Source organism: Equus caballus, chromosome 2 (genome assembly GCF_041296265.1).
Source record: "Equus caballus isolate H_3958 breed thoroughbred chromosome 2, TB-T2T, whole genome shotgun sequence".
In the NCBI taxonomy this organism is placed as follows: Eukaryota; Metazoa; Chordata; class Mammalia; order Perissodactyla; family Equidae; genus Equus; species Equus caballus.
In genome coordinates, this window is record NC_091685.1 from 61,037,383 (window position 1) to 61,061,181 (window position 23,799).

Below are 23,799 nucleotides of genomic sequence, written 5' to 3' on the forward strand. Positions count from 1 at the left end.
TGGATGCTGTGATGCGCCCTCCAGATTTCCCTCTTCAGGAACTCACCTCCTTAGCTGCTGATGGCTCTCAGCTGCCTTGTCCTCCAGGAACCTCCCTCAATTGAAGAAAGCCACCTCCTCTCCCGGGGTGGTCTCATCGAGTGACCGGTCAACGGTGGAGGAGGAAGCTTTACAAAAACCTGGTCCCCTTGCCTCAATTTGGGACAACTACCAAGTTCCATCCTAGCCCCAGAACTCCCCTGGGGTTAGCTGAGGGCTTTGTCCTGACTTCACTGGGGTTCAGCCACTTCGTCTGCTCGGTCCCGCTTCCTTCAGCCCACATAGGCACCGATCTCAAGAGGACCCCCTAAAAAACCTCCTGCACGCACTCCTCCCTCTGCCTCTGCTTCCCAGGGAACTCGACCGCCAACAGAGTGTGACGGCATCAACTACACCCACACTGAAGCGCACATTCAACACGATTTCTCATCAGAATAACAGTGGAATAATTTTATTAAGCGAAAATAACTAAGAAGTTTTGGAGAGAAAAAAGAAACAACAAAGTTAGACTTGAAACACTAGAAATTAAATTTTGTTATAGAGCTATAATAATATAAACAAAATATTAATGATAAATAATAGGAAAAAATCAAATGAAACAGAAAACACTGTATGCAATATAAGCAACCCCCAGGATGACATTATGCTTCCATAATGTTCTCTCTACTTCCTCAACTTTTTGAATCCTGTCTCTTCCCTGAGAAAATGGCTCCCCAAGAACCCTTTTCAGTGGAAGCTACTCATGCTCTCATATGGACACCAGAGGCAGCATTAGCATTTAACTCTCTAATAACGCTAGCAGGACACTATTTCCACCTCCTTGTACCAAATCCCCCTTTTTTTTTTCTTTTAAAGATTTTATTTTTCCTTCTTCTCCCCAAAGCCTCCCAGTACATAGTTGTGTAGTTTTAGTTGTGGGTCCTTCCAGCTGTGGCACGTGGGACGCCGCCTCAGCATGGCCTGATGAGCGGTATCATGTCCATGCCCAGGATTCCAACCTGTGAAACCCTGGGCCGCCAAAGCAGAGCACGCGAACCCAACCACTAGGCCACGGGGCCGGGCCCACAAATCCCCTTTTTGAGGTTCCAGGCCATTTATTATTCCTTCCTCTACACTTCTCTTTAATAATCTACCAAAGTGAGCATCATGCTTCTACTTTCATCGGGCACTTGATAACGGCTGTCTTCCTCTCCACCTTAGCATCTGCTATGATCTTAATGAATCCAATATCCACATGGGCGGCACGTCAAACACCCCAGCCTCTTCGTTCTTTAACCTCAATGGCAATAAATTCCAACTCCCTTCCCCCTGCAGTCTACGCCCACAGACACAGTGTCGCCACGAGGAACAGTTCTGCCTCTAAAACCTTAAACTCTAACGTTTCCATCTATAACAACAATTCCTTGCCTTCCTGCTTGTTTATTACTTCTCTTCTAAGCCTACTCTTTTAGTTCACAGAGATCGCAAGAGAATTGCTTGAACTCCGAAATCAATTAGAGTCCCTCAATTCCACCTGAAATTTCTTCCTTTCCTTTTGAACTTGAACCCAGCCTTTTCAGCTCCTGGTCCCTTGTCCTTCCACCACATCCACCCAGCAAATCCCCAGTGCTGGGCCAAGGTTTTAATCTGACATCTGAAGGTTGCTGAAGGGCCGTTTTCCTGCAGGCTGGCACCATGATTGATGGGGTTTCCATATTCAAGTGTGCTCTCATGGATGCTAGAAAACGCTTTACTTTCACTTATCCTGTTTCTGCTCTCTCCCTAGTTTCTCCTTGTAGCTGTCCCAAGTCATCCTCCTCGTGCTCTTTCTTGAGGCACTTTCTTCCTTTAGCTTCCTAGACCTCACACTCCCCAGGTTTTCTGCCTACCTATTAACTTCTCATCACTTGCCTTCATGAGCTATCTTCCTCATCTGTCCTTTAAATTGTAGTGCTCCCTGTGTTCACTCTTCATCCCCTGTTGTCAACCACAGACAAGACTTCAAAGACTCTTTGTTTTCTGATAATGCCATACCCATTCTTCCAGCCCAGACCTCCCTCCTGAGCTCCAGAATCCTATTTTCAACTTTGCGCTGGACGTTACTACCCGGACATTCTACAGTCATCACAGACTCAGCATGTTAAAAACGGAATGGTTATGATCTCCCCATCCCAAGTCTATTTCTCCTTCTATATTTCTTCTTCAGGATATGGAGGAGGAAATTCTTTTTTTTTTTTTCAAAGATTGGCACCTGAGCTAACAACTGTTGCCAATCTTCTTTTTTATTTTTTCTGCTTTTTCTCCCCAAAGTCCCCCAGTACATAGTTGCATATTTTTTAGTTGTGGGTCCTTCTGGTTGTGGCATGTGGGACACTGCCTCAGCATGGCCTGATGAGCGGTGCCATGTCCGTGCTCAGGATCCGAACCAGTGAAACCCTGGGCCGTCAAAGCGGAGTACATGAACTTAACCACTCAGCCACAGGGCCAGCCCCCAGGGAGGAAATTCCTGCTCCTTTTTTTCATTTTCCTCCTACTTTTCCATCCTCTCTAATCAAAATGGAAAAGTTGCAAAACAGATTGGTCTTAATCCAAGACATAGACTGAGGCACATTTACCGGTGGCATGAGATTACTGTAAATTACAACTCTGTATACTCTTGCATTCTCTTGCTTTTCCATCTCATTTGTGCATGCAGCTGGGTGGGCAAGTTGACTTGGCCGGCTTTCTCCTTCTTTCCCACATCTAGATGGAATGGCTCCAATATTTGGATTCAGAGGAAGAGTTAGGTCCTCATCTACATGCTCCAACCCCAAAACTGGTTCCAATAGGAAGGATTTTGCTGCTGCTGCTTCCTTGGCAACTTCAATAGAGAGGCAGGAAGTGGTGATTGCCGAGACTGATTTCTAACACTAGGTAGTGGGCAACTATAATCCCAATTGCCCTATCCAATAGCTTGAGGTTATCCTAGATTTCCCTCATCCTCCCCTCCATCATCCAATCAGTCATTAACTTCTATTATCTTATAATAGTCACTGGAGTCCATGGTGCTTTCTCACCTTCAACATCCCATTTAGGCATTTATCAGTCTGTATCTAGGCTGTTTTAACAGACTCCTCTATGGAGTCTCCTAGGCTTCATTCTCAACTCCTTCCAACTCATCCTCTGCAACACTGCCAGAGAAGTCCATCAGAAAGACATATTTCATCAAAGCATTTCTCTGCTAAGGCATTTCCCCCCTCGTCACAAAGCCCGAACTCCTTGGGCTGGCCCAGAAGGCCCACTATGGTCAAGTCACTTCCCTCCTCACTCCCTGTGTTCCAGCCACAACAACTTCCATAAGGATGTTCTACGCCCTCATGAGTTTGCATACACTGATCCATCCACCTAGAAGGCCCTTCCCACATTCACCTTATTCTCTTTCCAGTCCTACTTCCCCAGGCTGCATGATTACTCCTGCCTGAAAAATCGTCATTGTCCTTTATACATACCCAAGGCACCTTAGTGTCCTGTATGGAAACTATCTCAATGTCAGAGTCTGCTACTAGACTGTCAATGTTCAGGCAGATGTGAATGACATATTCATCATTACATTACCACACCTATCTCATTGTACATAGCCCAAAGCAGACACTGGACAACCATGAGTGATAGCTACTCTATAAGGATGGCTCAAAGCTGCAAATGTGATAACAATGTAAAATGCATAAGATGGTTCCTGATGTACAAAGGGCACTCGATAGTTTAGTTTCCTTTTTGTTTCTCATTTCTCCTTACCTCTTGCTCTCTCTCCTCCCCATTCCTTGCTTTTACTCCTCTTGGTTCTCATCTTTTCACCCTCTCCTCCTCATGCCTTTGGAAACTGCAACAGAAGGAAACAAATCCAACTTACCTGGACTCAATCATCACAAGCTTCTCAGTGCTCCAACTCCCAGCTCATGACTCAGTCACTGCTTACTCACCTCATTGTTGCTCCACCTTAATAAATAGTTAACCTTTTAGCTCATCTGACAAGGAAAGGTTGCTAGAAACAAACTGAATGTACTCATCTGGGTGTGTCCTAGAATCTTCCTAATGAGGAACTACTGAGAGTCTAAGCACTTCGTTTAACAAGCCTTGAGGGAAAGAAGCTGTGGAATTCCGACAGCCAAACTCAACTTCATCCTCAGTGAAGGATCTGACTGCCATGGTCATTGAAATCCAGATGCTACATAATGTTGTACCGATGAAACATATAGGGAATTTCCAACTATTCTGGTGACTCAGAAAAGAAAACGAGCTAGAAACAGAGAAATCACTAATTTACAAATTTCAGCCAGATCTAAGCCTATGCCAGGGTTCCTTGATGCTCATGAGAGAATGTGATTTTTATAGCATAGCCCTATAGATTCTATCTTTATACAGTCTTGCATAACTTAACAACAGGGACATGTTTTGAGACATGCATCATTAGGCAATCTTGTCATTGTGTGAACATCACAGAGTGTACTTACACAAACCTACTGGTATGGCCTACTACACAGCTAGACTATATAGTACTAATCTTTTTTTTTTCTTTTTTTCCTGTCTAAAGATTGGCACCTGAGCTAACAGCTGTTGCCAATCTTCTTTTTTTTTAATTTCTTTTCCCTGCTTTTCCTTCCCCAATCCCCTCAGTACATAGTTGTATATTTTTTTTATTTGTGGGTCCTTCTAGTTGTGGCATGTGGGACGCTGCCTCAATGTGGCCTGATGAGCGGTGCCATGTCTGCACCCACGATCAGAACTGGCAAAACCCTGGGCCGCCGAAGGCAGAGTGCACGAACTTAACCACTCGGCCACGGGGCTGGCCTCCTATATAGTACTAATCTTATGGGACCACTGCGGCCTGTCATTGATCAAAATGGCATTAGGTGACACATGACTGTACAGAGACAAGGATGACACTGAAGGCTTAACATGGAAGGCAGAAGAGGTAGTAAAAACAGTTACTGTTAGAAGTGAACTAGTATAGCGGGGCACAAAAGAAAGTAAGGAAACAGAAGGGAAAGGAAGAGACCTCCCCACTATCATACCCAGCTCTCTCCTATTTTCTAAACTAGTAATAAAAATAATAACAGTTATGCACTTCTATAAGGAGTAGAATCTAATTCCAACTTTATATATTAGAAAACTGAGGCTCAGAGAGATTAAATAACATGTCCAAAGTAACACAGGTAGACATCAGTCGCATCAAGATTCCAAACCAAGTCTGTCCAACTCCACAGCCCATGTCATTTCTAAGTCTTTCATGCTCTCTCAAATAAAGCATACTAAACATGTATGAAATTAATCCACCAGGATGAATGGGGTTTATCTAACTCAACTGGTCATCATCTGGCAGAGAAATATTTTAAAATATCCAAAACCATTAGGAGGATAATTCCAGTTTCTGGTCCAGCATTTAAGTTTCTTGGAGGTCCTCACTCTGAACAAACTGAAAATCAACAAGTCTCTTAGATCTGTCAGAGAATTGGAGTCACAGGACAAACCACTTTCCCCAAAACTGGGATATTCTGGTGGAGACAAATAGACAGGTGGATCCAAAGAATCACAACCTACCAGAGCAGAAATCTCAGCAGGAACCATTGCTGGCATAGGAAAACCTGCCCTGGTACTGATGAATTGCTCAAGGCTCAGAGTGGAGGCTCTGAGAGTCAACAGTTCAAAGGGGACCCAGTCATAGGGAGGATCCACGCTTTTGCAATTTTTACCTCCTGGAGTTCTACCAGGTTCTCACAGTGAAGATCAGAGAAACATCTCCTTGTGCTTCCAACAAGAAGAGGAGAAAAGGAGCATTCTGTTCTTCCTAACAAGGCCTGACTTCAGGAGAAACTATTTAACCAGATCCTAAACTGCTGAGGTTTTATCAGAGCCTAAGTGACTGAGAGAAGGGAAATACCCAACTCCAGCCCCCTCTAGTCATCCTGTCTCACCTAAGGGGGAAGGGAGAACTGAGAAGCACTTGTGAAGTTCACAGGCTGGGGGAGAGGCTCACTAAAAGACTAAGATCTAACGACAAGACTGTAGAACAATTCCACATACACACATCTTACCACCACACTGCTAAAGGCCTATTTACTGCAGTTGCTTTTACCCAGTACATCATGTCCAGCTTTCAACCAAAAATTACAAGGCATCTGGGGAGTGATGTCAGCAACAAGGCAGAGTGAGCTGTTCCCTTTCTCTCTCCTGCTTCAAACTACAACTAAATGGTCATTCATAGATTAGCAGAGGACACCCACACAGCACATCAGGATTCCTGAAAGACCTGCACAGCTATACATCTGAAGGTGGATGGGCTACCCCTAGGGAGGTGGTGGAGATAGGTGAGCACTCTCTGGCCCCCTGGCAGCCCTGTGTATGTGTGCTACTGCTCTCCCAGCTGGAGCTCCCATAGTATCACTGTGGCCCCAAGGGTGGGAGCACACCTTGGTGCAACTGCAGGTACAGGTATGGCAGCCCTGAGCCCCCACATGATTGTTTTCCCAGCCAGTGAGAGAGCCCACAGTGCTGCCACAGTCCCAAGGAGTGGCCCAGGCTCAGGCCCACTAGTGAGGCCCCACCCACCAAATACAGCCTGTGTGACCTAAGAGGAGATGGCAGCAGATCTGTATGCCCAGGTGAATTACTTCCCAGCTGCCAAGAACACCCATAGTACCGCTGCAGCCCTGAAGTGGGAGCACACCTCAGCAGGACTGTGGGAGCAGGTGGCAGCATCACTGAGACCCCTGTGATCGTTTTCCCATTTGTAGCGGAGCCCACAGGGCCGCTGCAGTCCCAAGGAGTGGCCCAGGCTTGGACAGGCACAGCTGCCAGGGATCATGGCAGGCTCATAATACACAGTGGCAGCAGGTGGACTCTGCGACCAGATACTATCACCAGGCAAAGGCACAAAGCCAGTCCATCAAATAGTACGAAGAGGTTTATTAATACCCCAGGCAAGAAGGAAAAAGACAAACACCCAGAAATCAATCCTGAAGCAGAGAAATTTACAATCTAAATGACAGAGAATTCAAAATAGCCACCATAAAAAAAACTCAATGACTTACAAGAGACCTCAGAAAGACAGTTCAATGAAGTCAGAAATAAAATTAATGAACAGAGGGAAATCTTCACAAAAGAGATTGAAACTATAAAGAAAAACCAATCAGAAATGTTAGACATGAAAAACATAATGAATGAGATAAAGAAGAATCTGGAGTCCTTAAATAACAGAGCTAAAATTATGGAGGACAGAATTAGCAATTCAGAGGACAGAAATGTAGAAATGCTTCAGATGGAGGAAGAGAGAGAACTAAGACTAAAAAGAAATGAAGAAATTCTCCGAGAAATATCTGACTCAATTAGGAAATGCAACATAGGGATTATAGGCATTCAAGAGGGAGAGGGGAGGGAGAAAGGAGCAGAGACCTTGTTCAAAGAAATAATAACTGAGAACTTCCCAAACCTGGGAAAGGAGCTGGAATTACAAGTAAAAAAAGTTAATAGAACTCCTAATTACATCAATGTAAAAAGACCTACTCCAGGGCATATATTAATAAAACTGGCAAAAGTCAATGACGAAACTATTAAGTGTAGCAAGGCAGAAGAAAATAACCTACAAAGGAACCCATATCACTCTTTCAGCAGATTTCTCAGCAGAAACTTTATGGGCTAAGAGAGAGTGGAATCATATATTCAAAACTCTTGAAAGACAAAAACCTTCGGCCAAGAATGATACTCTAGCCAGTGAAAATATCATTCAGATATGAAGGAGAAATAAAAACTTTCCCAGATAAACAAAAGCTGAGGGAGTTCATCTACAAGAAATGATCAAGAAGGCCCTCATACCTGAGAAAATAAAGAAATGGTTTACAAAATCTTGAGCAAGGAGATAAATAGGCAGAAAAATCAGAAAATTGCAAATCTCTATCAGAACAGGTTAGCAAACACTTAACTATAACATTAAAGATAAAGGCAAGGAAACATTAAGAGTAAATATAATCACTTCATTTTAACCACAAACTCATAACACAAAACAGAATGAGTTGTGACAGCAATAACTTCAATGGGGAAGAAGAAAGAGGTAGAACCTGCTTAGACTAAGGAAATAAAAGGCTATCTCATCTATGAGATCTTTTATACAAACCTCATGGTAACCACTAAACAAAAAATCAGAACAGAGACACACATTACAAATAAAGAGAAAACTGAGAAAACCATCATAGAGAACCACCAAACTAAACTGGCAGTCTGAAATACATGGGACAAGAAACAAGGGAAATACAGAACAACCAGAAAACCAGTGATAAAATGGCAGCATCAAGCCCTCATATATCAATAATCACCATAAAGTAAATGGATTGAATTCATCAATCAAAAGACACAGAGTAGGGACCAACTCAGTGGTGTAGTGCTTAAGTTCACCCACTCTGCTTCAGCAGCCCAGGGTTCACAGGTTTGGATCCCAGGTGTGGACCTACACACCACTCGTCAAGCCATGTTGTGGCAGTGTCCCACATAAAAAATAGAGGAAGATTGGCACAGATGTTAGCTCAGCAACAATCTTCCTCAAGCAAAAGAAGAAAAAGATTAGCTAGAGATGTTAGCTCAGGGCCAATCCTCCTCACCAAACAAAAAGAGAGAGAGAGAGAGAGACAGAGAGTGGCTGGATGGGTTAAAATACAAGACCCAACAATATGCTGCCTCCAGAAAACACATCTCAGCTTTAAAGACAAACACAGGCTCAGAGTGAAGGAATTGAAGATGATACTCCAAGCTAATGGCAAACAAAAGAAAGCAGGTGTTGCCATACTTATAGCAGACAAAGTAGACTTCAAGGTAAAAGAGGCAGTGAGAGACAAAGAAGGGCAGTATATAGTGATAAAAGGGAGACTCCACCAAGAGGACATAACACTTATAAATATATATGCACCTAACACAGAAGCACAAAAGTACATGAAGCAATTATTAATTGACCTAAAAGGAGATATTAACAGCAGCACAATCACAGTAGGGGTCCTTAACACCCCACTTTCATGAATTCATAGACCATCCAGACAGAAAGTCAACAAGGAAATAGCAGAACTAAGTGAAAAACTAGACCAGATGGACTTAATGGATATATATAGAACACTCCATCCAAAAATAGCAGAATAAACATTCTTCTCAAGTGCTCATGGAACATTCTCAAAGATAGACCATATGTTGGGAAACAAGGCAAGCCTCAATAAATTTAAGAAGATTGAAATCACATCAAGCATCTTTTCCTACCATAATGCTATGAAACTAGAAATCAACCAGATTTCTAGAAGAAAGCTCGGAAAGTGACAAATATGTAGAGACTAAACAACATGCTACTGAACAATCAATGAATCATGGAGGAAATTAAAAAGAAATCAAAAAATATCTGGAGAGAAACTGAAATGAAAATACACCACACCAACTCTTATGGGATATAGCAAAAGTGGTCCTAAGAGGAAAAGGCATAGCAATACAGGCCCACCTTAACTAACAAGAAAAATCTCAAATAAGCATCTTAAACAATGCCTAACAGAACTGGAAGGAGAAGAAAAAACAAAGCCCAAAGTCAGCAGAAGGAGGGAAATAATAACAATTAGAGCATAAATAAATGAAACTGAAACGAAAACAAAAGAGTAGAAAGGATCAATGAAACTAAGAGCTGGTTCTTTGAGAAGATAAACAAAATTGACAAACCCTTAGCCGTTAGCTAACTCACTAAGAAAAAAAGAGAGACGCCTCAAATAAACAAACAGAAATGAAAGAGGAGAAATTACAACAGATAACACAGAAATACAGAGGATTATAAGAGAATACTATGAAAAACTATATGCCAAAAAGTTGGACAATCTAGAAGAAATGGATAAATCCTCAAACTCATTCAACCTCCCAAAACTGAATCAAGAAGAAATATAGAATCTGAATCTCAAGTAAAGAGATTGAAACAGTAATCAAAAACCTCCCAAAAAATGAAAGGCCAGGACCAGATGGCTTCTCTGGAGAATTCTACCAAACATTCAAAGACAGTTTAATACCTATCCTTCTCAAACTATCCCAAAAAATTGAAGAAGATGGAGCACTTCCTCACACATTTAACAGGCCAACATCACCCTGATCCCAAAGCCCGACAAGGATGACACAAAGAAGGAAAATTATAGGCCTATAACATTGACTAACATAGACGCAAAAATCCTCAACAAAATATTGGTAAACTGAATACAGCAATACATCAAAAGGATCATACGCTATGATCAAGTGAGATTTATACCAGGGACACAGGGAGGGGTCAACATCTGCAAATCAATCAATGTAATATACTACATTAACAAAATGAGGAATAAAAATCACATGATCATCTCAATAGACACAGAGAAAGCGTTTGACAAGATCCAACATCCATTTGTGATAAAAACTCTCAATAAAATGGGTATAGAAGGAAAGTACCTCAACATAATAAAAGCCATATATGACAAACCCACAGCCAACATCATACTCAATGGGGAAAAACTGAAAGCCATCTCTCTGAGAACAGGAACAAGACAAGAGTACCCACTCTCACCACTCTTTTTCAACATAGTACTGGAGGTGTTGGCCAGAGCAATTAGACAAGAAAAAGAAATAAAAGGAATCCAAACTGGCAAGGAAGAAGTGAAACTCTTGCTATTTGCAGACAACCTGATTATATATATATAAAACCCTAAAGAATCCACCAGAAAACTATTAGAAATAATCAACAACTACAGCAAAGTTGCAGGGTACAAAATTAACTTGCAAAAATCAGTTGCATTTCTATACACTAATAATGAACTAACAGAAAGAGAACTCAAGAATACAATCCCATTTACAATGCAATAAAATGAATAAAATGAATAAATTTAACAAAGGAGATGAAAGACCTATACAATGAAAATTATAAGATATTATTGAAAGAAACTGATGATGACATAAAGAAATGGAAGGATATTCCATTCACATGGATTGGAAGAATAAACATACTTAAAATGTCCTCACTACCTAAAGCAGTCTACAGATTCAGTGAAATCCCAATCAGAATCCCAATAACATTCTTCACAGAAATAGGACAAAGAATCCTAAAATTCATATGGCACAACAAAAGACTCCAAATAGCTAAAGCAGTCCTGAGAAAAAAGAACACAGCTGGAGGCATCACAATCCCTGACTTCAAAATATACTACAAATCTACAGTAATCAAAACAGCATGGTACTGGCACAAAAACAGACACAACAGATCAATAGAACAGAATTTAAAGGCCAGAAATAAAACCACACATCTACAGACAGCTAATCTTTGACAAAGGAGCTAAGAACATACCATGGAAAAAGGAAAGTCTCTTCAATAAATGGTGTTGGGAAAACTGGACAGCCACATGTAAAAGAATGAAAGTAGACCGTTATCTTACACTATACTCAAAAATTAACTCAAAATGGATTAAAGACTGGAAGGTAAGATGTGAAACCATAAAACTCCTAGAAGAAAATATAGACAGTGCACTCATTGACAACAGCTTTAGAGGGATCTTTTCAAATACCATGTCTACTCTGGCAAGGGAGACAAAAGAAAAAATAAACAAATGGGACTTCATCAGACTAAAGAGCTTTGGCAAGGCGAAGGAAACCAGGAACGAAATGAAAAGACAACCCACCAACTGGAAGAAGATATTTGCAAATTATATATCTGACAAGGGGTTAATCTCCAAAATATATAAAGAACACATACAACTCAACAACAAAAAAACAAACAACCTAATCAAAAAATGGGCAGAGGATATGAACAGACATTTCTCCAAAGAAGATACACAGATGGCCAACAGACACATGAAAAGATGTTCAACATCACTAAATCTCAGGGAAATGCAAAGCAAAACTACAATGAGAAATCACCTTACAACTGTCATAATGTCTATAATTACCAAGACAAAAAACAACAAATGTTGGAGAGGATGTGGAGAAAGGGAACCCTTATACACTGCTGGTGGGAATGCAAACTGGTGCAGCCACTATGGAAAACAGTATGGAGATTTCTCAAAAAATTAAAAATAGAACTACCATATGACCCAGCTATCCCACTGCCGGGTATTTATCCAAAGAACTTGAAATAAACAATACAAAGAGACTTATGCACCCCTATGTTCACTGCAGCATTGTTCACAAAGGCCAAGATGGGAAGCAACCCAAGTGCCCACTGACTGATGACTAGATAAAGAAGATGTGGGGTGTGCTTGTGTGTGTGTGTGTGTGTGTGTGTCGGGGCTCCCACACAAACACCGACTGAGACACTCCGGCTGGCATCTTTCCTAAGGATGGACCTAGCATTTGGTTTTGGAAGCCACAGTTCCACTGCCAGGCTAACCCACGGTGTGATGTGGAGCATTGTTCTGGAAATTCAGCTTCAATCTATTTTTCTCCAGAATGCCCCGAAATTCAGTAAGCCATCTAAAATCCTTTAATATGTTTGTTTTCTTCTTAATGAATAACAAAATTCACTTTGGTTAGTTCACTAACAACCAGAGTCAATATAAGCTATATACCAAATGTTATTTGGAAATTTGGAGGCAAATATTAGGGAAACAAAGACCAAAAGGTTAAAAGTGGTTGCCTCAGAGAAGTCACAATCAAGAAAAGGAGGGGTGGAGTGGAGCTGCCGTTTTTTATGAAAAATTTGGTAGTGCTAAACTGCGTTTATTTCATTTATATATTGCTTTGATTTTTTTTAACTATTTTTTCTAATAAAGTCAAAAACGTTTAAGAGAACCATTAAAACAGCATCATCAACAACAACAAATCCTCAGGCCACTAAACGCAGAGGAAGACATTTTATAACGCAACACAGAAAACATCAGAGAGCCCCGATTTCTACGTAACGAAGGAATTCTTTTAGCCTCCACTTGCTCTGGAATGATGCTTCCTTTCCACACAATCCTCCAGAGCCGTGTCTACCACTCCTTGTTCACCACCGAGCAGAAGGGAGAGAGGGCCCGCCTCAACTGTGGCTGCGGTGGAGACAGAAAGAGGAGAGACAGAACAGTCAGCGTTCTGAGAACTTTGCGACCACGTTAAGAGCTGTGACACCAGGAAGTGCCTGTGAAGGACGAGGAGATGCTGCCCCGCCAATACAGGGCGAGGAGCCCCAGGCAGGGTCTGAGCCACACTGGGCAGACATCGATTTCCCACAGCCTCACTGCTTAGTCTCCAGCGAGAAGGATGGAGAGCCAACAATAAAATTAGAATGTGGATTACTCTATTTACAGTTGAGGAAATCGAGGCTTCGAAAAGGTAAGCAACATGTCCAATCCATCAAATTGTTTAAGAAGAAAACAAACACCCCCAAACACTGTCGTCAGCATAGTAATTCAGAACACCCTTTTGTTAAGGGACGTTCCTATTCAGATTCGACAAACGTGTACTGAGGACCTCCTAGGCACTAAACCCTTGGCTGAGTGTTTTTGCACGTCTTCAAGAGCATTCATCTCCTTCAACCACATAGCTCCACTCCTGGGCATCATCCAAAGAGTAATCTAGCAGACTAGAAAAGTCAACGTCATGGAGAGATTCCTCACAGCATTATCTAACTGGAAACAATTAAAAGCAACATAAATATCCACTGGGAGAGAAGTAATTGAGTAAATTAAGGCTTATCTTTTTAAAGCACTTTTTTTTTTTTTGCTTGAGGAAGATTAGCCCTGAGCTAACATCTGTAACAATCTTCCTCTATTTTATAAGTGGCTTGCCTCCACAGCATGACTGACAAGTGGTGTATGTCCACACACAGGATCCGAACCCTGAAACCCAGGCCACTGAAGCAAAGCATGCCAAACTTAACCACTAGGTCACAGGGCCGGACCCTTAAGGCACTTTCTACGGCCAACAAGATCTGTTTTCACAAAAGCTATGTAGAAAGATAACAATAATCTAATTCAATGCTAACTTTAAATATAAGATAATTGTATTATTCTGTGATAACTGTAGGAAAATTATATATATAATATATATATATATATAATATATATATGCAAGGTCAAGATTGAAAGTGAACCAGAATGAAGGAAGTTACTTCAGGTAAGTGAACTTGTATATGATTTTTTTCTCTTCTTCCATTTCCCTTCTCCTTGCTGTCCTGAAGCACTCAGGCCTCAGGCCATTAGATGGGGCAGAGGAGGTAGGTGGGACAAGGTGGTTGGGGGGTAAGGTGCTTGGAACAGAATTCAGAGCCCGAGCAGGCTGAGAAGGGCATGCATGTAGAGGGCTGCTCAGCACAGGGGGCCGGAGCCAGAGCAGCGTACAGAGGCATCTGAACTGGAAGATGCTTTGTGGGAGGTGTTGGAGCCTGGGAGGGAAGTAAAGGGAGGAGGGCATCCACATGGTGGGGGACACCCAGCATGAGGAATCTGACCCTGAGCAGGGTGAGGAGAGTGTCCACGCAGAGGAACAATGGGCAGCCCAGCACAGGAAGTCAGAGTCCTCTAATCCAATGGTGGATTGGAACTGAAGGTATCAGGGTGAACTCGGGATTTTCAATATAGGGAACTAGATAGATGATGATGATGATGATAGATAGATAGATAGATAGATAGATAGATAGACATAAGCAGATAGATACATAGATACACAGATACATAGACAGATACATAGTTACATAGTTACATGCATAGATAAAGAAATAAGTGTAAGTGTGTAAACATATATACATACATATGTTCTTAGCTTTATTTTCTGAGAGGACATGGGAGCGGTGACACCCCCATAGCAATGAGCATACTTACTTTCCCAATTTTGAATTTTAAATACCATTGTCCACTAAAAGCAACCAGGGCTCCTTGGAGAAATGGCCAATTCTAGGCCTAAGGTAGGGAAATTACAAGACGAGCCTAGAACATCTTTTTGTGTTAGAAAGCAAGAAAGTGTTCAAAGAATATTGGGACATGTCAAAAGAACACAGAAGATATCTTGAAGAAGCTCCCATTTTCTAAATCACAGGCAATTTAAGCATCAAAAGAAATGGTAGTAACAGATTATAACCTACTAAATAAAATAGGAAAACTTGAGCTCATAGTGATACAAATAAATAAATGAATAATTTTAAAGTTTGATAAGGAACAGGATGTTTTCATATTTTTGAAATAGCTCTTCACAAAATACTTAATTTTTATAAAGGGAAAATACTTTCTCTACAGAGGAAAAGCCTGGCAGATACCACGTTAATCAAGTGATCAAAGTGAGTGTCACCTGGAAAAGGACAAATGGAAATCATGTACCATCTTTCCTGAAAAGAGCACAATCTGAATCTTATCATGAAAAAATATGAGACACATAAAAATGAAGGACATTCTACAAAGTAAAGGGCTGATAATCGTCAAAGTGTGAGTGTCATGAAAGTCGAGAGAAGACTGAGGAGCCATTCTGGACTAAAGAAATGTACCAACTGACTATAAGATGTGATTCTGAACTGGACCCTTTGACTATAAGGGCCATTACTGGGACAACTGGCAAAGCTTGAATGAGATCTAAGGGTTCGATGAGAGTAACGTACCAGTGTCAATTTCCTGGTTTTGATCTTGCATGGTTGGCCATGTAGGGAAGTGTCCTCATTCGTAGGAAATGTCCACTAGAGTACTGTATTGGTTGCCAGGCCTGCCATAACAATGTACCACAGACAGGGGGCTTAAACAACAGAAATGTATTGTCTCACAACTCTGGAGGCTGGAAGTCCAAGATCAAGGTGTCAGCAGGGTTGGTTCCCTCTGAAGGGCATGAAAGAAGGATCTGTTCAGGCCTTTCTCCTTGGCTTGTAGGTGGCATCTTCTCCATGTGTCTTCACATCATCTTCCCTCCGTATCACGTCTGTGTCCAAATTTCCTCTCCCTATGAGGACATCAGTGATATTGGATCAGGGCCCACCCTAAAGAGCTCATTTTAACCTAACTGCCTCTTTAAAGACTCTGTCTCTGAATTCAGTCACATTCTGAAGTCCTGGGAGTTAGAACTTCAACAGACAAATTTCGAGGGCACACAATTTAGCCCATAGCAAGTATCAAGGGCAATAATGGGGCATTATGTCAGCAATTTACCCTCAAATCGTTCAAGAAAAACAAGTTCTTTGTGCAGTATTTCCAACTTTTCTGTAAACTTGCTTTTGTTTAAAACAAAGAAAAAAATGTACTTGAAGGCTGATTTTATATTCTTTCTATAATATTCTAAAACGAAATGAAGGCAAGAGAGTGATTTTTTTAAAAAAAGATTCAAACGGAAAAGTATTAATTTTATCTCTGACATAATAAACTTCCATTATTTTGAACATGCGCTTCTGTGGAAAGCTTCAAGCCTTGGAGATGCGGACACGGGCCACGCGGGATAACAGAACCGCTTCAGCACCGAATCACACGCTCTGGGTGGACTGGCCTGCGCCAGGTCCCTCCTGGGTTTCCCTATACGGTTCAGCTCAGGCATTGTGCAGGATCAACGTGATTATTTCTGAAGTGGTATCTTACATCATTTTATGGCTCCTTCAACAGGCTACCAGCTGTGTGAGCCTCCCACAGAACCACAAAGCATATTAACTAGCAACAGAAGGAAGTAGGAAATGTAAAGGAGAGTTTAATTTCACTTTACTGGTTTTTGCCAAATTATAACCTCATGCCATATGGTGCATGTATGATGGTACTGGACCTGGAAAAAAGCAGGTGGAGTTAAAGGAAGAAGGTGGGAGAGGACAGAAATTGGAGATTGGCCACATAAATAAAGCAAGCGGGGGAAAATGACACTCGCTGGGGACACCAGGATGAGCTGTGGAACCACCAGGCCCTCTTCCGGCCCTCGTCCACAGCCCTGCTCCCTCAAATGCACACCCCAAGACGGAGACCCCCCTCAGCGCTCACTTACCCACTGCGATTACCGGGTTATGTTCTCCAACAGTGTTCCCTGGCCAAAAGGACGTTGCTCCTACGCCCCTCGCTCAGGGTATAAAATCCACCAGGGGAATCCTGTCAAGTAAATCATTGTGTTCTTAAACTTTTCCCTTTTAAGATGTAGATTTCCACAGAAACAGTAGCGCGTTAAGACTTTCTCTGTCAAGTCACCTTAGCATGAATCGGTTTGTGAAACAACTTCTGCAGGACAGCTGCCTGAAATCCACCAGGCCTGAGACAGAAACGCAGGGGAGCGAAACACCAGGTGGCCGTGCTTTCCCGTTCTCCCTCTCTCAGCGACTGCGCCTCCACTCGGCCTCACACACCACAGTCAGGGAGGCGGGATTAGCCACCGTTGCACCAGGATCCGCCATGTTTTCCAGGTCTTCACTTAGTCTCTTTCTTCCATCTGGATTTCCCATCCTGCCCAGGATGCCCAATTCAGCTAAGATTTTATCTGTGCTTTAAGAGTCTCCTAGGGGGTACCGGCTGGTGGCCGAGTGGTTAAGTTCACAGGCTCCACTGCAGCGGCCCAGGGTTTCACTGGTTTGGATCCTGGGCACGGACATGACACTGCTCACCAGGCCACGTTGAGGCGGCGTCCCACACACCACAACTAGAAGGACCCACAACTAAGATATACCACTATATACTGGGTGGCTTGGGGAGAAAAAGCAGAAGAAAAAAAAGAGTCTACTAATATGTTGCTTATTCTTTGAAGTCTTCTGGCATTCTCCCACCTACTTCCCTATCTCTTTTTACACTGCTTTTAGCACCTGATTCTGGCATTTATTCCTGTACTTGTCAATTCCATTATCAGGTTGTGAACTACTTAAGTGCAGGTACCACGTCTTGCTCCTCTTCTGTGTCCAGCTCCTACTACACTGCCTGGAACATACAAGAGTTTCATAAATGTTTGCTGAATTAAATAGACTCAGACATAATGAGACCTTTGATTGTCCAGGACCTTATTTACACATTCTTTTCACACTACGGTGTAGGAAGGCATTAAACCAAAAATGCATGGGAGCAAGCCTCTTCATGCAGTAAAATAAGCTTCAAAAGTGTTAATTAAAAAGCATTTCCCATTAAAAGGAAAAAACAGATCCAAGGGCAGTAACTTCATCTTCACATACGCAGTTAGTTAAAATGCATATGCTTTTGTGCTATGGATTCAAAAGTCATGAACTTGAAAATCAGTTCCCCTTGGCTTTGTGAGCTCTGAATTGCATTTCCTTCCCCATTTGCTTAACATCAATGACACCCAGAACAATGCCAGGAAGGCCTCTGGAGGTGCCTGTGATGTTATCAGGGGCTGCACAGGAACCAACCTGGGAGCCTGAACTAGGGGCTGGCCAGAAAAGAAAATACATTTCAAAGGATTGAATTTATCACTCTCATTTGTTAGTTGAACCCAGCTCTGAAAGGTCTGATTCTGTATTAAACAGATTTTTCAAACCAGTACACTAGAATTTACAAATCTAAAAAAGTACTGTCCCCTCTAGAGTCCGTATGCTTGCTCCATTGACACTACCATTGTTCGCAATGCATTTCGAATTTCTCCTTGGCGTTGTCTCTGATTGGAGTCATCAGAAAGGACATTCTCAAGTTGGGTCAGTCACCTTTTACCAGACTTTGCTCCAGATGACCTGGAGCTGATTTCAAAAATGAAATCTGCTCTAAAAATTGACCCCTGAGGATAAGTAAGAGAACATACCTCTGACGCTGACATCTACAGCAACAGCGACCTCTGGAACAAACATCGAGAACAACACACTGCTGCCATAAGAGAGGATACTCATTCAGATATACAAAATTCTGGCATGCTTATTTAAAGGTCCGGCTCCTTGCCTTCATCTGTAAAATAGGCATGATGACCCTATCTGTGAAAGGAGTACAGTGATCTACCGGGGGGAAAATGGTAATTATGCGAGGTAATAACTAACCTTATCATGGTAATCATTGCTTAGTATATACATGTATCAAATCATCACGTTGTGCACCTTAAGCGTACACAATGTTACGTGCTAACTATATCTCAATAAAGCTGGAAAAAATGAAGAAATGGAGATTATAGAAGAAAACGATCTACAGAGATTAAATAAGAAGGAGAATGTGAAAAAGAGCAGGGCTCATTTCTTCATTCATTTATTCACTCAGCTCATATTTAATAAGCACTGACTTTAAGCAAGCTCTGCCTCAGGGGCTGAGGATACAGATGTATGAGACTCAGGTCTCACTCTCTCAAAGTATTCCTACGCTGGCTGGGGAGAGAGACAGAGATAATTTCTATGCTGTTTGAGTGTTTTCAATGAAGCACGCACAGAAGAGCTGGAGGAGCAAATGGGAGGGGAGCTGACCCTGGATGTGGTCTGTTGCATGTGGGGACAGGCCCAGGATAAACATGATGGGTTTTCTGGAGGAGGGCAAACCTGCTGTGTGAATATGAGCACTAGTTTGCTTGGAGGCAGATCACGCTGCAACATCCCATCCAGGTTAAAATACCCCAACACCCCAGAAAGGCTACATGGAATTTATCCAAAGCCTAATAGAACATGAAAGGTGATAATCCATACAAATAGTTACATAATTAATAAAACATAAGTCACCATTCTATTTAGTGTGCAACACCATAAAACATCTCAAACTCTCGGCAATAACAAAGAAAACAAGAGTAAAGAAAAGCGACCACTGCCTCTCAGTGGGACCTCCCACTGCTGGGTTGGAGGGCTCCCTACCCAACCCCCCTCCCTTCCCCAGTTCAGCTGCTTCAGTTGTGCTGTGGGGCGGAAGGGGAAGGGGGTGTTGCGTGGTCTGAAAGTGAGGCATTGTCTCTACCTTCTAATCATGCTTCCTCATGGGGAACTACCAATTAGCCCTGCTGGGTTCCCCGCCTCTGCTGGCCCCTTCTCCCAACACAGCGCTCACTGTCCCGGATTCTGGTCTAGAGTCAATCCCGCAACTAACCCAGGCCCAAGCCCGGGAGGGTTCAGAAACTGCACAGTCTGGCGCCCATCTTGTCCTTGTTCTGACACCTGGACTTCCGACTTATTCTCTGATCTAACCACCAACTCATAACACATTCCATGATACCAGTATTATATTGCCTCTCTGACAAATAAAAACGTCAAGGTTCAGAAGAAATTAAAATGTTGTCCGGGAGCCCATGGTTAGAAAGCCGTGGAGCAGGGACTTGAATGCAGATCTGTCTTGTTCCAGATGCCCTGCTTTCTCCTCGATTTTGCTTGCCTCCAATAACTCGCTCTGTGACCCCTGAACAAATGGCCTCACCTCTCTTCTCCCTACTTCCTCATCTGAAAAAGGAAGGGACCATACAGCATTTCTAAAATTATTGCTCCTTGGCATGCTATCCACAGTTAATAGTGTGGGGCACCAAGGTGGGGGAGGGCTCCACAGCCAAGCACACTTGGGAAGATGTATTTGAACAACCACCAGCATGTTTGTCTCCTTCAAAACTTCTCAGAGCCTTTAGCTCGATGATATGCTTTGGGAATCTTTGAGACAGGGATATAGGCTTATCTCCCTCATTTAGCCACGGAACCCCGTTTTTCCTGAGACACCCAGTTTGGAAAACACTGTCCTGGATGCAACACAAGGGCTTCCGGTTCCCACATCCAGGGCCTGGACCCAGAACCTCAGACTCTTGCTCTAATACTACGCAGTTTCAAAGACCTCCGGGGAAAATGAATACATAATGTTTCTTCATGGCCTACATCGAAGCTGCGGAGAGAGTCTGTTAAGCTAATTAACGGCATCGTGAATTCCTTAGGTACCTTTCAGTGTCCTCAGTGAGGACCAGAGCGAAAGCAGAGCTGCAGCTGCCAAGTGCTGTATGCACAGGCCCGTTCCCACATGGCTGTCATGGGTTCACTCACTGTTTATTCCTGGTCCTTTATTTCTCCCTCAGCACTTAGACTTGGATTCATTTTCATAAACTTAAAGCTGCTATTTTGGGATTTGCCTTTGTAACTCTAAATTTATTTAGTTCACGGTGGACTACACTTCACTGCATCTTCCTAAAAGGAGAGCTGCCCATTTGTTTGGATTTAGTGTAAGTGCAGTGCTGTCTGGATGGAGAAGGATGGGCTGGAAGGTTTATGGAGGCTCTTCAAAGCCCAGCATTCTGTGATTCTCTAATTCTTCATCCTACTCATATATTTCCAATTCCTTCAGAGAGCCGTAGAAAATTCAAAAAGAAAAAACGAAGAAGCAAAAGAGGGAGGGAGGGAGGGAGAGAGGGAAGGAGGAAGGAAGGAAGGAGAAAGGAAATAAAGAAGGAAGGAAGGAGGGAAGGAGGAAGGAAGGAAAAGGAAGAGGAAAAAGCTCTGATTTCCCTTCCCTCCCATTGCTTAATGCTTCCTGTCCCCTCTTTATTTAAAAAAAATAAAATAAAATTTTTTAAAGTTTCTGAAGTTGTTAAAGCCAGAGTGGCCCTGGCAGCAAGATGCGAACCCCCGTCTTCGTGGTTCGGGGGCTAGATTCTATTCACACTTGCCCCTAGTTTTCTATAAACTAATGGACAAGTCACAACAATTTGGTCTGTTTTCCCAACTATAAAATGAGATAATAATCTCTCCAACCGTTTCGTCCATCCTTAGATTGTTCCAAAGATTAATTTAATCTTATAAAGTCACTTTGAACACTTCAGTGAAAGGAACTATGCAAACAAAGGACGTAATTATAGAGCTGCTGGGTAAAGCAGCTATTCCTTCTGACTACAGGGAACCCAGACCAGACATTTTATTGGATTTTGCCTCTCTGCTTAACCACCATTTAATATATGACACATCCTGTTTCCCACTGAAAAGACCCAGGGCTCCTTGGAGAAAGGACTAATGTCAGATCTGGAGTATCCTGTCATGACAAGATGACAAGGAAATTAACAAAGACTATAAGAGTCATTTCAAAAGGACCATGGCATAACCCAAAAGCTCCTATTATCCAAAAACGGGGCCATTTGAGCTTCAAAAAGAGTAACTAAAATGGTTGGAAATATCAACATGTTTAATTTTATCAGCTTATAAAATACTTTAAAAATCTAATTTGTGAATAATATACTCATTTTCATAATAGTGGTGACAGTTTCACAGGTATAAACATTTGTGAAAACTTGTCAAATTATACACTTTAAATACATTCAGTTCATGTTGGTTATAACTCAATATTAATATGGATATATTAATAAAGAGTTGAATTGTTTACAGTTTAATGATACTAAAAGCTAACTCATGATTTTGAAAATTAGTAAATAAAGGGAGAGAATTGAGGATTTTTTTCAACCCAACTGCACTTAGAATAACCAAATAGTAGACGAAGTTTCTCTTTATAGATACATTCCCATTAATAAATTATAAAATAAGCCTTAATAAATTAATGACTGCAGGTATAGATCATCAAAAACTGCTAACATCACAAAAAGAAAGATGGCTAGATACGATCTGCCTCCCGATGGAAGACAACACCACCACCTATAAAGTTGTCTTGCCAGAAAAAAATCAAACCCAGTTCTGAGCAAGCCTCTAGGCCCAACTAGCAATGTGCAGGAAATACAGAGGAGAACATGTTAAATGATATATGAACAAGCCATCAGAAAAACCCAGAGAGCAGGAACTCTACAGGACGAAACCTGATTTTTCCAACAAATAAACTACAAAAGGGAGAAAAGAACCTATAAGTTTAAAAGAAATATAAAAGATATATCAATCAACACAAAATGTGAGCCATATTTAACTCTTGATTCAAAGCCACAAAATTTTTAAATTTATGATATTTATAGAACAATTGGAAATTAAAAATGGATTGGATACTTGATATTAGGAAATCATTGTTTATTGTCTATAGTGTGATACTGTCATCATGTTTACCTTTTTTTAAACAGTCCCTATCTTTTGGAGATACTGAAATATTTATGGATGAAAATGTATGGTGCCTGAGATTTGCATCAGAATAACACGGGAGGGTCAAAATGGGTAACACAAGGTTAGCCACGACTTCATAGTTGGATGGTGGGTATACAGAGGTTCATTATGCTGTTCTCCCTATTTCTGTGTGTTTAAAATATTCCATAATGGAAAGTGTGTTTAAAAAATAATAATCTATGCATCCTCTTGGCAAATTAGCTAACTCTCCAATCATATGCTTAACCAGCAGAGAAATGGATCGAGTAGCATCAAACCCCTGGGGCTGTTCATGTCTATTAATATTTAGAAAAATGCTTTGAGGTTTGAAGATGAAAGATGCCATATAATTGTAAGGTTTTATTACTATATTAGAATTAAATAAATTACACAGTAAATTTGGAAATCCAAAATGATCACCACCTATCTCAAGCTTTGGGTCATGTAGAGAATGAGCTTCCTGAGAAATGCTCATAAAGGGCCAATGATCAAAGGTTGATTCAACTGACATTCTTTCTCACATAAGACATCCCCTTAGAACAAATCTGAGGCAAAATTACCACGAAAATTAAGTTCACCTCAGTGTTCGCTCGTCTTCCTATTCAAAATGCATCTTCTCCCTCTCCTGATGCCTCCTCTAGGCTCCTAATTAACCCATGCTAAACTTGTACGCTCAAAATCACCCCAACCATCAAGGCTTCATTCTTTCATTTGTTCATTTTTCTCTACAAACATTTATTGAGTGTCTGTTTTGTGCTGAGAATGCATAAGAATAAAGCTCATCCTGGAGGAGCTCATAGTCTATCGGGCCAGCAAGGCATCTAAATAAATCATTATGCTGCAACTATACAAGGAATAGACACAGTGGGAGCAGAACAGACAGAGTTACTAACTCTCTGTGGAAGGATCTCGGGAAGTGTCAC

General features: G+C 41.7%; 1 long non-coding RNA gene across 1 annotated transcript; it reads right to left on the reverse strand.

Annotated features, from left to right (window-relative positions):
* Positions 1-3,750: 3,750 nt before the first annotated feature.
* LOC138921635 (uncharacterized) lies at positions 3,751-17,841 on the reverse strand. Its single transcript, XR_011434381.1, has 3 exons — positions 16,933-17,841; positions 15,584-15,915; positions 3,751-3,877 (listed from the first exon to the last, which is right to left on the reverse strand). It is a non-coding gene; the product is annotated as an uncharacterized lncRNA (long non-coding RNA).
* Positions 17,842-23,799: the final 5,958 nt, after the last annotated feature.